At 39.0% G+C, this 12,370-nt stretch overlaps 1 protein-coding gene across 3 annotated transcripts in view; it reads right to left on the reverse strand.

Moving 5' to 3' along the window:
- The window catches only part of LOC134798312 (zinc finger protein 608-like), a 180,236-nt gene extending 177,202 nt beyond the window's left edge, over positions 1-3,034 (reverse strand). For 2 of the 3 annotated variants that reach the window (XM_063770717.1, XM_063770714.1), the window contains exon 1: positions 2,710-3,034. The gene's annotated coding sequence lies outside the window, so the exon portion shown is untranslated. Of the gene's footprint in view, positions 1-2,700 lie in introns of all 3 variants that reach the window. The other variant, XM_063770716.1, reaches the window with a different exon arrangement.
- Positions 3,035-12,370: the final 9,336 nt, after the last annotated feature.

Genomic DNA, 12,370 nt, shown 5'->3' on the forward strand with positions numbered 1-12,370 from the left:
GATAATACCACATATATGAATTTTTCGATTTTATTTTTTTATGGCAAATCTAATGAGATCCTAACGATTTTAATGCCTGAACAAACGTGAACTAACGTCGCTCGATGAGTTCACATGGTTAGTTTGGCTGATTTCGATGTGGGGTGGCTAGCGTGAAGACAGCCACCCCACTTTGAAAAAATAAAAAAAAATGAAGGAATCGGGTCCTAACGATTTTAATGCCTGAACAAACGTGAACTAACGAATATCTTGCTATCTAGACCAAAAAAAATTACAAAAAGTGGTTTGGGGTGGCTAGCGTGAAGACAGCCACCCCCTTTTGTTTTTAAAAAAAAATGATGTTAGAATCGGGTCCTTACGATTTTACCTACTGAACAAACGTGAACTAACGATGAACAAACGATATAGCTATGCCATTTGCGGGCAAACGATATGGGGTGGTCAACTTCACGAGCATAATTCGGTTAGGTATTTTGTTTGTATACCTACTTCCTTTTTTCGTACTAATTATGCATGGTTAAAAAGTACTTAGCCAGTAATTTACACAATGTTTTCATTTTATTTTAAACGGACGGCAATGGCCTCTATCGAATCGAAGTGCTTTTGCGACGCTTCAATAAATATTGACTTGGCGATATTTTATTTTTATTACAATCACAGCGGACGGCGGTACCTTTGCGCATCTGCTTTTAACTAGCTGGACCTTTGTCCTTTGTTTACTTGGCTGTTTTGTTGCGTCCCTCAAAAAGGTGTCTACTTATCACTCGGAGGGCCCTTAAGCTCGACAACATTTAGGGCTCTCGAAGCCCTTCAACCAAATCCTTTGTGGAATCGGCGCTCGAATGTTCCGTGGAGATTTTATACGCGTCAAGTACTTCGGGCTGCATATAAATTAGATTGCTAGCAGTTAGGAAACACTTCTGCCGTTCTTGTGTCTCGTTTTGTCGCCCCATAGTGTCCTCGAGCGCTCAACTCGTTGGCTTTTGTGACGTGCATTTAAAGGGTGGTGGCATAGAAATAATAATTCGAACGCTTGTCTCGTAGCACCGTTTACGCAGAGTATAGGTATCCTCGTAATGCCCAATGTGCATTACAATGTACACTCTGTTTCAATCTAATTTGAACCTTTCCAATACTACATAAAGTTGAATTTCTTCTGTTTCATTGTTTTCTAAAACAAACGAAAGTCACCCTAATCTACTGTACGAGGTTCAAATTAAAAATAGGGAAACTTTGTATGGTGGGCCTTACGACTTACGAGGGTATAAAACAAAAACGCAAGGCATAGGACTCGTCACCGTCAATGTGTATGCTCGAGTCAAGTTCCGGTGCGGGCGGTGCGGCCGGTGGGTCAACATTTCCTTCCTTGAATTAGTTTTGGCGGCCATTGACGATCTATTTAGATATTGGCAATATTTGTAGACTTTGCATGTTTATTACTGTAGTGTAGATGTTAATCTAACATATTCTAAAAAATATTTTGGGAGCTTTTGGGTTTTAGTGGTCTTAGTGCTGGCTTGCTAGGAAAATGACTAACTCTTTATAGGTACCACATTGATACCAAGTACCAAGGTACCAGGTAGAAAGAGATCTGAGCACACACCTTAAGTATCGGTAGTAACCGAGTAGGTAACATAGGTAGCTTGATTATGCATGTAAAAATCTATCTATTTTTTTAGATTACAACCAAACTACATCTAGGGAACAAATCACACGTGTCGAAGTCTAGTCAAAGGTCCCATCTTTGCATCAGCTTGCCATAAGGACGCTTGGACAGGTTATTGTATCAAGATACAAGCAAATTTCCTCCTTATGGTAAGCGACAAAGTGGGACTTTTTGCTTGGAACCGACACATATTTTGATTTATGTGATGACGACCTATGTGATTCTGGTCTCGGCCACTTTCTTGGGATTCGGACGACTATTTCGCCAATTGACTAGTGGCACTTACCATTTCCTGTACATCTTTAGATCGGTACCTAAGCAACGACGGTGCAGGTACAATAGCGTCCATGTTTACTGGTTGGGCCAGCAATGTAATATAGGGTCATTGCGCTAGTTTTCGTCCGGCTCTAGTTTTCGTCCATTTAACGAAATTTGAATAGGTATAAACCTTCAGAGGTCACTTTTCTCTGAAGCTAACTGTACTTTCAGTGAATTGTCATGCGACAATTGTCACTTATCAGCGAGGCGAAACATTCACCAGTTAGCCCAGTTAATTTGATTCGACAGTTCTTTTTTTGTTCGTAATGCAGGTAAGATAAAAGGTAGGTAAAATAATGTTTAAGTACATAAATCGGTAGGTATCCCATTTGAATTTGACGAGTTAATCTTAGGTAGTTACTTACTGATAAATAAACAGTTCGTGCGTATACAATGTTCTATCCCACAAAATAAAACATCAGCAAGTCATACAAGTTAAGTATTCGGTGGAGTCCTGAGGCCGGCGTTATCGGCTCCCTCGCCTAAATGGGAAGGCAAACAGCCCGTTGTTGACACGGCGCGATTCGGCCGCTTTATAAATATTTCGAGCGCGCGGGCAGCGGCGGCGTCGGCCTGCCATTATCCCATTAGGGAAGGGCATTACTCACTTAGAATGTGAAGCTATTAGCCGGCCGCACGTAGGTGCGCGGGGCAACACGGACCACACTTGCCTTCGCACTGACAACCCGAGCGCTCGGCCGATCATCACACTTGACTTCACTTACCTTTTCCGTCTTCCGTGCCACCACAACAATCCTTTCTGTCCTTCGATAACTGATCGATATGCACCCTCAACACCGTAAACGCAAAGTAAATTACTTTTAATCACCATTCAGCACATACACGAACACGGCCGACCTGTTCCACAACAGCAGTCGATTCTTTCCACACACACACACGTAGTAGTTCATGCGGCCGATGCCGTCCGATCGAATCCTTAGGTGACTTTATAAACAAATAACGAAATAACAGGGGTGATTTCACAGTAGAAACACTGGTTTAGCGTAATGCACGTCAGCGCCGCGTCGAGTCGGCGGACGACCGCGGAACTTGGCGACGAGCAACGCTACGTGTCTCTCCCTGTGTGCGTTCGAGGCGAGAGCGAGACGCAGCGACGCGCACAGCGGCGCGTGCGAGCGGAACGGGAGACTTTACGAGCCGGCACAAAAGTGTATTGTGAGAGCGCGTAGAGTACGGCCGGCGGCGTCTGTCGCGGATTGATCCATCGAGTGAATAGATAATGATTGTGGCATTTGTTGCGGCATCAGCACAGTCGACCGCCCATTCATTACAATTATCTGATAATTAAGCATTGCGAGGTACGGAGAGGTCGTTGGCATCTCGCTACCTCGCGCGCCGTCGCAGACTCATCTCATTACCACCTTCCGAACGAGTTTGGATTTTCACCTCCATAAAGCTGTAAATACGCAAAAAAACAAACAGCATTCTGACTAGTAGAATTATCGAGATGGATGTAATAAAAAGCTGGTATGGTACTTAGGTTGCTGGTAATGGAGCCACTCACTATCAATATCAAACGTAAAACGTAATCGAGCGGTGATCAAATAAATGTTCAATAGCTTTCGAAAGCGCGTGTGATACGTGGTGATACTCACATCTGCACAACAACAGATCTGCACTGAAATGTCGTAACTCCAAACCATTACGTAGTAATTACAGCTTTTTGACTTGATTAAGATTTAATGGTAAAGCCGCGTTTACATGGTCTCTGAGTGGTGTGACCTTTCTGCTGGTGTCCCCCAAGGAGGGATACTCTCTCCTCTCCTTTTCTCAATATTCATTAATGGCATTACTGATTCATTAAATTGTAGCTACCACCTTGACGCGGATGATTTGCAGATATACGCAGCGGCTAGCATTGATGACTTTCCATCTTTAGTTGATAAAATTAATAGCAACCTTGAAACAATTCGTTGCTGGGCGAATAAGTTTGGTTTAAAAGTTAATGCAAAGAAATCGCAGGCGATTGTCATTGGTGGTCCTCACTTTGTGTCCAAATTGTCGGAGATGATGGTACCCAAAGTACTTTTTGACGGAACAATTATCCCTTTTTCCTCTACAGTTAAGAACTTGGGTATCATCAATGATCAAACTTTGTCCTGGTCAGCTCATGTTTCCGACATTAGCAATAAACTTTTTGCGTCTCTCCACTCACTGAGGCGTCTTCAAAATTTCCTTCCTCTCCAAACTAAAATAACGCTTGCTTGTTCACTTTTACTTCCTTTGTTAGACTATGCTGATTCTGCTTTTATAGACCTCAGTGAGGAGCTTCTGGATAAACTCGAGCGACTGCAAAATATCTGTATTCGATACATTTTCGGTCTGCGTAAGTTTGATCATGTTTCCCAGTTCCGATCTCAGCTTGGCTGGCTTCCGATCCGTCGTCGTCGAGATATGCATATCCTGTCATTGCTTTTCAATGTTTTATTCAATCCTGCTGCGCCACCTTACCTCTCCGAAAGATTTAGTTTTTTAGCTGCTGGCAGTGGTCACCGTCTTCGATCAAGCACCAATCTTTCACTCGCAATTCCATCCAATAAGACGCGCACTTACAAAAAATCCTTTACTGTCCACGCCGCTAAGTTATGGAACGAGATTCCGGTGTCCGTGAGGCAATCCCAATCTGTAGCATCACTCAATAGTGTAGTAAATGAAGCAAGTTGTTGTATGGAGACCCATGCATTAATTTCTCAGTCGATGAAATTTAGCTTGGTTATTGTATAGTATGAGCCGAGACTAACATTATAAATATCCAAAAAAAAATACTCCTAAGTTAGGTAAAAACACAAATCTGATTATATATTGAACCGAGTAATTCCTCAGTCCAAAATTATTTTACAAAATAAGTTATTTGTATCAGTATGTGATACTAGAAAAAAATCTAAAAGTTTTGTCATACATGAGAATATTTTTTTATGATACTTCCTTTTTTTGACGCTCATTTTCATCGGAAAATTGCTCTGTCATTTTTTTCTTCTTATATGATCTTAGAATATAATTTGGCGTAGTGGGTAAAAAAATCCAAAAAAAATGCGTATCGAAATGTATGTATTATAGAACTATTAAAAACTGAGAGTGGAAAATTTTTAGATTTTCATTTTGTAGGTATAAAACGGCAATAAAATGGCATTCCAGTGAAAAAATTAGACTGAGCAATTTTCCGGTCCAAGACACGCCAAAAAATTTTATTTTATTAATACTGGTATTTCTGCTGGGATATTTTTTTGATATTTCATATATTGTTGCAATAAGTTACATGAATATGTCCGGTGAAGAAAGTTTGAACGGAGCATTTTTCCGTAAAAAGATATTAACGATTTAAGACTTTAGGTATTTACTTTAATTCTATTATTATTATTCTTTGGAAATTTATACAATACTTTTTATTTATTGATACTTTATCATACTGTAAAGTTTTTTCTGGCTGAGGAATTACTGCGGGGTCCACTACCTTTATTTACTACACTACAAGGAGAGGCTTAGAAAATTGTGGCTTTCCGATACTTAGATAATTCTGTTTTTCCCGATTAAGTACCTACTTCTTTCATTTCCTTTACTTTTTTGGTTCGAATTAATATCTATATATCTATTTATATTATATGTTGAGTATTTATTTATTTTTATTTATACCTATATATATTATATGTATATGTATTCTTGTATTGTTATATTTCTATTTATGTATATTTGGAGTAATGTGTATTCAAAACGTGCATTTTATTTATTTTAGGGATTGTACACTTTTGCTTTTGTTTGTCATTCATCGTTACTTCTGTCCTACTCATTTCCTCAAAGGTTAACTGGAAGAGATCCCATTCAGGGATAAGTTCGCCTTTGTTGTATTTAATTGACTCTGTAACTGCGTTTCTCGTGTTTATATTTCTATGTACAATAAAGTAAATACATACATACATAAGCCGGCACACTAGTCACACGACCCATTGCATTGATGAAGACGGCCACCAAAGCTCTTGAAAACTCCAGACACCCCTACCCTAACATAGCTTCACAGCGTCTTGCAGTTTTCAACATAGTAATGAATGATATTACTGATATCCAGAATAAGGTAGAATAAACTGATGGTAGTGAAGGTAGATTAAAAACAACAACGCCAACATCGAAAAACGTTATCTAGCTTGTCTGCCTCTCTATCGATCTTGCATATTCGAGCAATAAGAACAACTGTCAATCTTCAAAAGTGTGACCAAAAATGAAATGCAAGTGTGTGCGTAAATTGTCTATGTGAGATCAAAAATAGTGATGTCATGTTACAACATATTAATAATCTGTCGATGTTTGATTGCTTTATCGACTACTTTTTCAAATGTGTTATTTTAAACGTTAAAATTCTACGACATTATGACGTATAAATAACACTTGCACTGCGTTTGCCATCAAAATCGTTGCAGACTTATCTTAATGTAACTCTTACTGTGTTGGAAAGTGAAATTTAAGTTTACCGCTATACATGAACACCTTCAAAAAGGTATAACAATCGTTATTATTTGAAGTCGGTTATAAAAGCTAATATCTTAATGATGTCTTGTGAAGAAATAATTACATAGCTATTAATATACCGACAAGTTATCGATACTGTCATATGAACATTTTGTCAAGCCCGAGCGTAAAGTAACAGATTATGTTTTTACACAAAATATTTTAAATTATAGACTAATATGATAAAATATTAGCACACAAAGGAAGAAAAACTTATAATGAACTGTATAAACCGGCTTCTTACACTTTTTACGCTGTTAATTTGACAAAATATTATTATGAAAATTTCGCTCGGAATATCATAAATCCTCTGAAATGAGTATTTGCTTGGACTATTTGGCCCTGTGACACTACAATCCGGCACACTACAAGACACCATCTTCACTGAATTACTTTCTTAATACTTTTCGTCCTAGGGGGCTGTCCATAAATTACGTCATCGATTTTTGACGATTTTGGACCCCCCCCCCCCCTATAATCATCCAAAAATCATGCATCAAATGACCCCATTTCCTCCTACTTCATGCTACCGTCATCCGATGTCCAGACCCCCCCCCCCCCCCCCCCCAATTTGAAATGACGTAATTTATGAATAGCCCCTAGTCCGTGTATATTTTTCAATTTGGAAATTACCGTGATAAGCTCTTGGCCGTCCGCGGCCGTCGTCAAACTCAAGTGGTTACGTTTTCTCTTTGGTAGTCTGACTCTTTCGCACTCATGGGATGTTCATATACGTGATGGCTTCCCTTTCGCACACTTCAGCTGTCTGTCAAGCGCGAGCGGATGGTAGGTCTATGAGCAATTGAGACAGATAATGACGAATTTCATTTTTTACTGGGCCCGGATTCGACTGCTAAAGAAGATGGCGTTGTACGGCGCCATGTTTTGTGAATAGTCAAAAAACGTCAAATTTTGATAACAAACTTCCGTATTAATGTATTGAGCCGTACAGTAAAACGTAGTGGTCTTTTTACCATACAGTATTCATTTACTGTAAAACTCGAAGTAAGAGTGTGTGTTGGACTGTAGGGCGTCTGCTAGCTGGCGCGGGTGCACAGCGGGCCGCACACAGGTGCCATTGTAGGCGCGCCAGTTAGCGGACGCCCCTTCCTTACTAGCACGGGAAGTAGTGTCAGGGTGCAAATTTTGGTATCGGATGAATTCACTTGGCACAGATGTGAGCGTTTTCCAAAAAAAATGTACATTTCATTCATGTCTTCAAAATATTTACTTCTTGGGCTCATTTTAGTCAGAATCATTTGTACATTCACGCCTCATACATGAAAAAATGTGTCCCAAGATTTCCTTTCCAGATCGTCATATTATTGTATGAATAATTTTTTTATTAGTATGAACGTGACGCACTGGAAAATAAATTTTTCATTCAAAATTTTGGGACATATTTTTCCATGAACGAGGCGTGAATGTTGATTCCGAGTAAAATGAGCACAAGAAGTCAATATTTTGAAGACATGAATGAAATGAAAATTTTTTTGGAAAACGCTCATGTAAGTCACGTAATATACGTAAAGCTAAGCCAATCCAGCCCGGTAGCCATCCGCCTCCCCCTGTGGTCTAAGAGCTAGCCACGGCAATAGGTATGCAATTTATAGAGCAACGAAATCCCTCTAGTTAGTATTCCATACTATCATTATTAATTAATCCGGGCGCCTGGCAGCTGTTTAGCGGTGGGTGTGGGAGTGGATGGGCAACAAAGTGGTTGTAAAATCAATTGAAGGTGTGCAATTTATAGAGCTCTGTGTTTGGTGTGATATAATAGCTAATTATGTATTTAATTCAAATATAACAATGCCAGGCGTTTTATTTCGGGGAAAAGTAGTGCCAGGTGATGAAAATACACGATAACTTGTGCGTCTACAGGAAGATCACGAGCAAATTTCACCTGACTCACAATTGCTTTACAGAGTCAGGTGCAATTTGCTCGTGATCTTCCTGCAGGCGCACAAGTGATTGCATAGATTTAATATATAGAGATCCCGTCTCAGCGAGCTGTCACTGTTGCCACTTTTGTTTAGTGTACGATTAACAATGAGGCCCACCTTGCTGTAGCCATGTCGATAAAGTCATATCGATAAACTATCGACATTTCTTGCAATTTTAATTTTACTTCAAATGTTTAACGATACCTAAAATGAACAAAAACGCTTTTATTCTTTATTGTGGTTATCAGATCACAATTTTATAGTCACGCCCCAGCAGAGAACCAAGGGAAAGTTCAGATATTTAATTAAAATACATGAATACCTACTAAAATAGGTGTTTCGCAATAATTGAATTGTTTTATTATATTATAATATATTCATTATTCATTAGCATTTCAATTATGTTTATGTTTAACGAAGATATTGAAGCTTCAATTAATCGCTATTGCGTTCCGCTGTGTAGCGTTTATCGATATATAACATGATTAAAATCGACTTTTCACATCCCTAAAAGAGCACACATATACGCTTTTACGCATACATACACAGCCTGGGCGCATCAAAAAAGGCAACACTTGATTGGAAGTCCATCTTGTCAACAGTATGGTTGTCCTTTTTTGACAAACGGCATTTTTAAAAGAGCGAGGAGAGAGAAATGATACTATGTAGTTGCTGCGCCGTGAAAGAGAACAGAAAACGTTGGGCCCTTGAGTGATTGTGTATTTTCATCACCTGGCACTACTTTTCCCCCAAATAAAACGCCTGGCATTGTTATAATTGGATTAAATACATAATTAGCTATTTTATATCACACCAAACTCAGAGCTCTATAAATTGCACACCTTCAATTGATTTTACAACCCCTTTGTTGCCCATCCACTCCCACACCCACCGCTTAACAGCTGCCAGGCGCCCGGATTAATTAATAATGATAGTATGGCATACTAACTAGAGGGATTTCGTTGCTCTATAAATTTCATACCTGTTGCCGTGGCTAGCTCTTAGACCATTACTCATCGAAAATAGAACACATGTTTGAAGTGCCGTATGTGGGAAATATATATCCCTTAGCTTGGTAAAGGGTCGATAATGGCATCTTTGATTGTAGCCGTATATTTTTAAGATGCAGGAGAAGATACACATAAAATTGAAACACATGTTTTACCTGAATTATTTACATTTATTTTAATTTATCTTACAGTAGTGATCGCAACGCAATAAGCTTAACACTACATTTCATAATGGAGTGTCTGATATTCAACGTAAATTATTCTAAATCTTACAATAAATATTAGGTAATTGGATCTATTAACATCATCTAGACAACGCAATCGTGATCAGAGATGTTTTGAAAAATAATTATTGGTAATTCTAAACCCTAATTATTCCTTTAGTACCGTTTGGTAACCAAAATTTCGTAACCAGCTACAGAATGGGAATCAAGATTCCCAGTTTGTAGCCGGTTACATATTGGGCCAGCGTGTTACCGTTTGGTAACTAAATTTGGTAACTAGCTATAAAACAGGAATCTAAAATTCCCTGTATGTAGCCAGTTACGAATTGGGCCAGAGTGGTACCGTTTGGTAAATAAGTTTTGTAACTGGCTACAAAATGGGAATCCAAAATTACCTGTTTGTAGCCGGTTACGTATTGGGACAGAGTCACTCACTGATCGGAGTTTATTGTATCAATTCGAGGCTAGAACGGTGTACATACGAAAGCACTTCAGACTTATTGTCATTGTCATTGCATACGTTCATTTTAAGTTTTAATGATAATTTCTCGCTGACTGTACATTTTATCAAAAATCTGTGAATGCCAATTGTCACCACTTAGAAAGTTGGATGGTCACTTCAAAAGTCCCATTTTGTAACCAGTTACAACGCGGGATATTTTTTCCCGTTTGGAAGCTGGTTACCAACCGTGGTTACGAATCGGTAATTCAAAAGTCCCATTTTGTAACCAGTTACAACCTGGGATTTATTTTTCCCGTTTCGAAGCCGGTTACCAAACGTGGTTACAAATCGGTAATGGAAAAGTCCCAATTTGAAGCCAGTTACGAATTGGTATTTCTTTCCCGTTTCGAAGCTGGTTACCAATTTTTAGTTACCAAACGGTACTAAAGGTAATTATTACTGAATTGTTTAGTCAAATAAAATTTGGAGTTGAAAAATAGTCAATGATTGTGACTTTTATATGCCATCATTTTTGGCTAATAAGGTCACACATCGTTTAAAAATCCGTATCTTACAGGTTCACAAGAAATATTATAAATAATTTCATTTTAGTATTAACATTAGTAGGTAAGCTCAAAAAATTGAGCAAATCTAAAATGAAACTCGGTACTTCAACTCTCACAACGAACGCAAAAAGCGGCAAACAGAGCCCGAGTGCGACCATAAGACTAGCCTAAGCCTTACTTAGATTAAGGTACAAGAAACATTCTTTTAATATTTGGTAATAAATAAGGTAATGCAAAAGTAGAAAACCTGCGTAACCGTGCGATGGAACTTGCATCCTGTACTCAATAATTAACTAAAATTTAATAATAGATACTACACTATTCCTCCCAATGTCTTTCAGTCGGGAAAAACATTACAATTAATTCAGTCCATGTGAGATTTCACATCACTGCAATACCAACACAAATAGTCTCTTGTTTTAAACTGACATTAAAATTGAGGAACATTTTTCACCAACATCCACATATGGTTGAATCATTCAATCCACTGAGAATCAGAGTTACGTCCTTTAAAAACCTGTATAGTTACACTGCGTTCTATAAACATGAGATGGTAGATACCGGCGCCACACTTAACATTAACTGGTTCGTTATTATCATCCCATAGAACATCATTCGTTCCTTGTAAGTTTAACCCTTTACCAGGCTGTCATTTAAAAATGACAATCGAATGTCAGTCCTACTCATCGAAAATAGAAGACATGATTGAAGTGCCGTATGTGGGAAATATATATCCCTTAACCAAGGGCGTATTTACCCTTGGCGGATTGCATTTTGTTTTTCTTCCTTGACTTTTGGGGCGGCGAAACTTATTGGGCCGGGCGCCAGTCTTTATTATCGTTCAAAACGACAAGCGTAAAACTTTACAGGCAAACTTTTTAGGAACGTATCTGACAACGATTCCCTAGGATTGTATAGTGATATTCGCACGTTTCTGCTGGTTGAAGTAGTTGTTGAATGTATCCTCATGAGTGGCGTACGCCGGGGCCTACTGCGAGGGCAGCACGGGCACCTCGGGGTAGCTGGGCTCCTGCTCCTCGTCCGAAGAGTGGCCGCTGGCGTACGAGGGGCGGCCACTCTTCTCCCTCAGTCAGTACCTGCCGAAATATATCGTTACTTAACATTGATATGATTAATGGTAGAGTTTGATGTCCAGTTTACTACTTGATTTTTTTTTAATACTCATAATGTCTAAAACTACACAAAATAATCTGTAAAGGGCTTGATGTCGTTTAACCCTTGATTTTTACAAAAATACTAGTAATGTCTAAACCCACACAAAATAATCTGTAACTTTCGTTCCGATTCTCAGGGGGGCTACCGCGAAAACCGAAATTCGCAAATTGCGAAGATCTTTCTCTTTTACTCCAATGAAGGCTTAATTAGAGTGACAGAGAAAGATGCACGCAATTTGCGAACTTCGATTTTCGCGGTTATAGCCCAGGTTGGATATCCAAAAACGATGATAAATCTCTGATGTACCATTGTAAATATATTACTTCCTAAGACTTTTATTCTTGTAATCAGCGTTAAGGCTTTGGGCCAAGATAACGCTATTTATAAGTTTTGAAATGGTGGTGTCAAAAAAATCCATAGGAAATGTGTGTAAACAGCAGTGCATGGCACAGGACTCGGGAGCCAGGGGGCAGGCAATAAGCAGGGGCTTCTTGGCAGGAATTATCC

The sequence above is a fragment of the Cydia splendana genome, chromosome 16 (genome assembly GCF_910591565.1).
Source record: "Cydia splendana chromosome 16, ilCydSple1.2, whole genome shotgun sequence".
Taxonomy (NCBI): Eukaryota; Metazoa; Arthropoda; class Insecta; order Lepidoptera; family Tortricidae; genus Cydia; species Cydia splendana.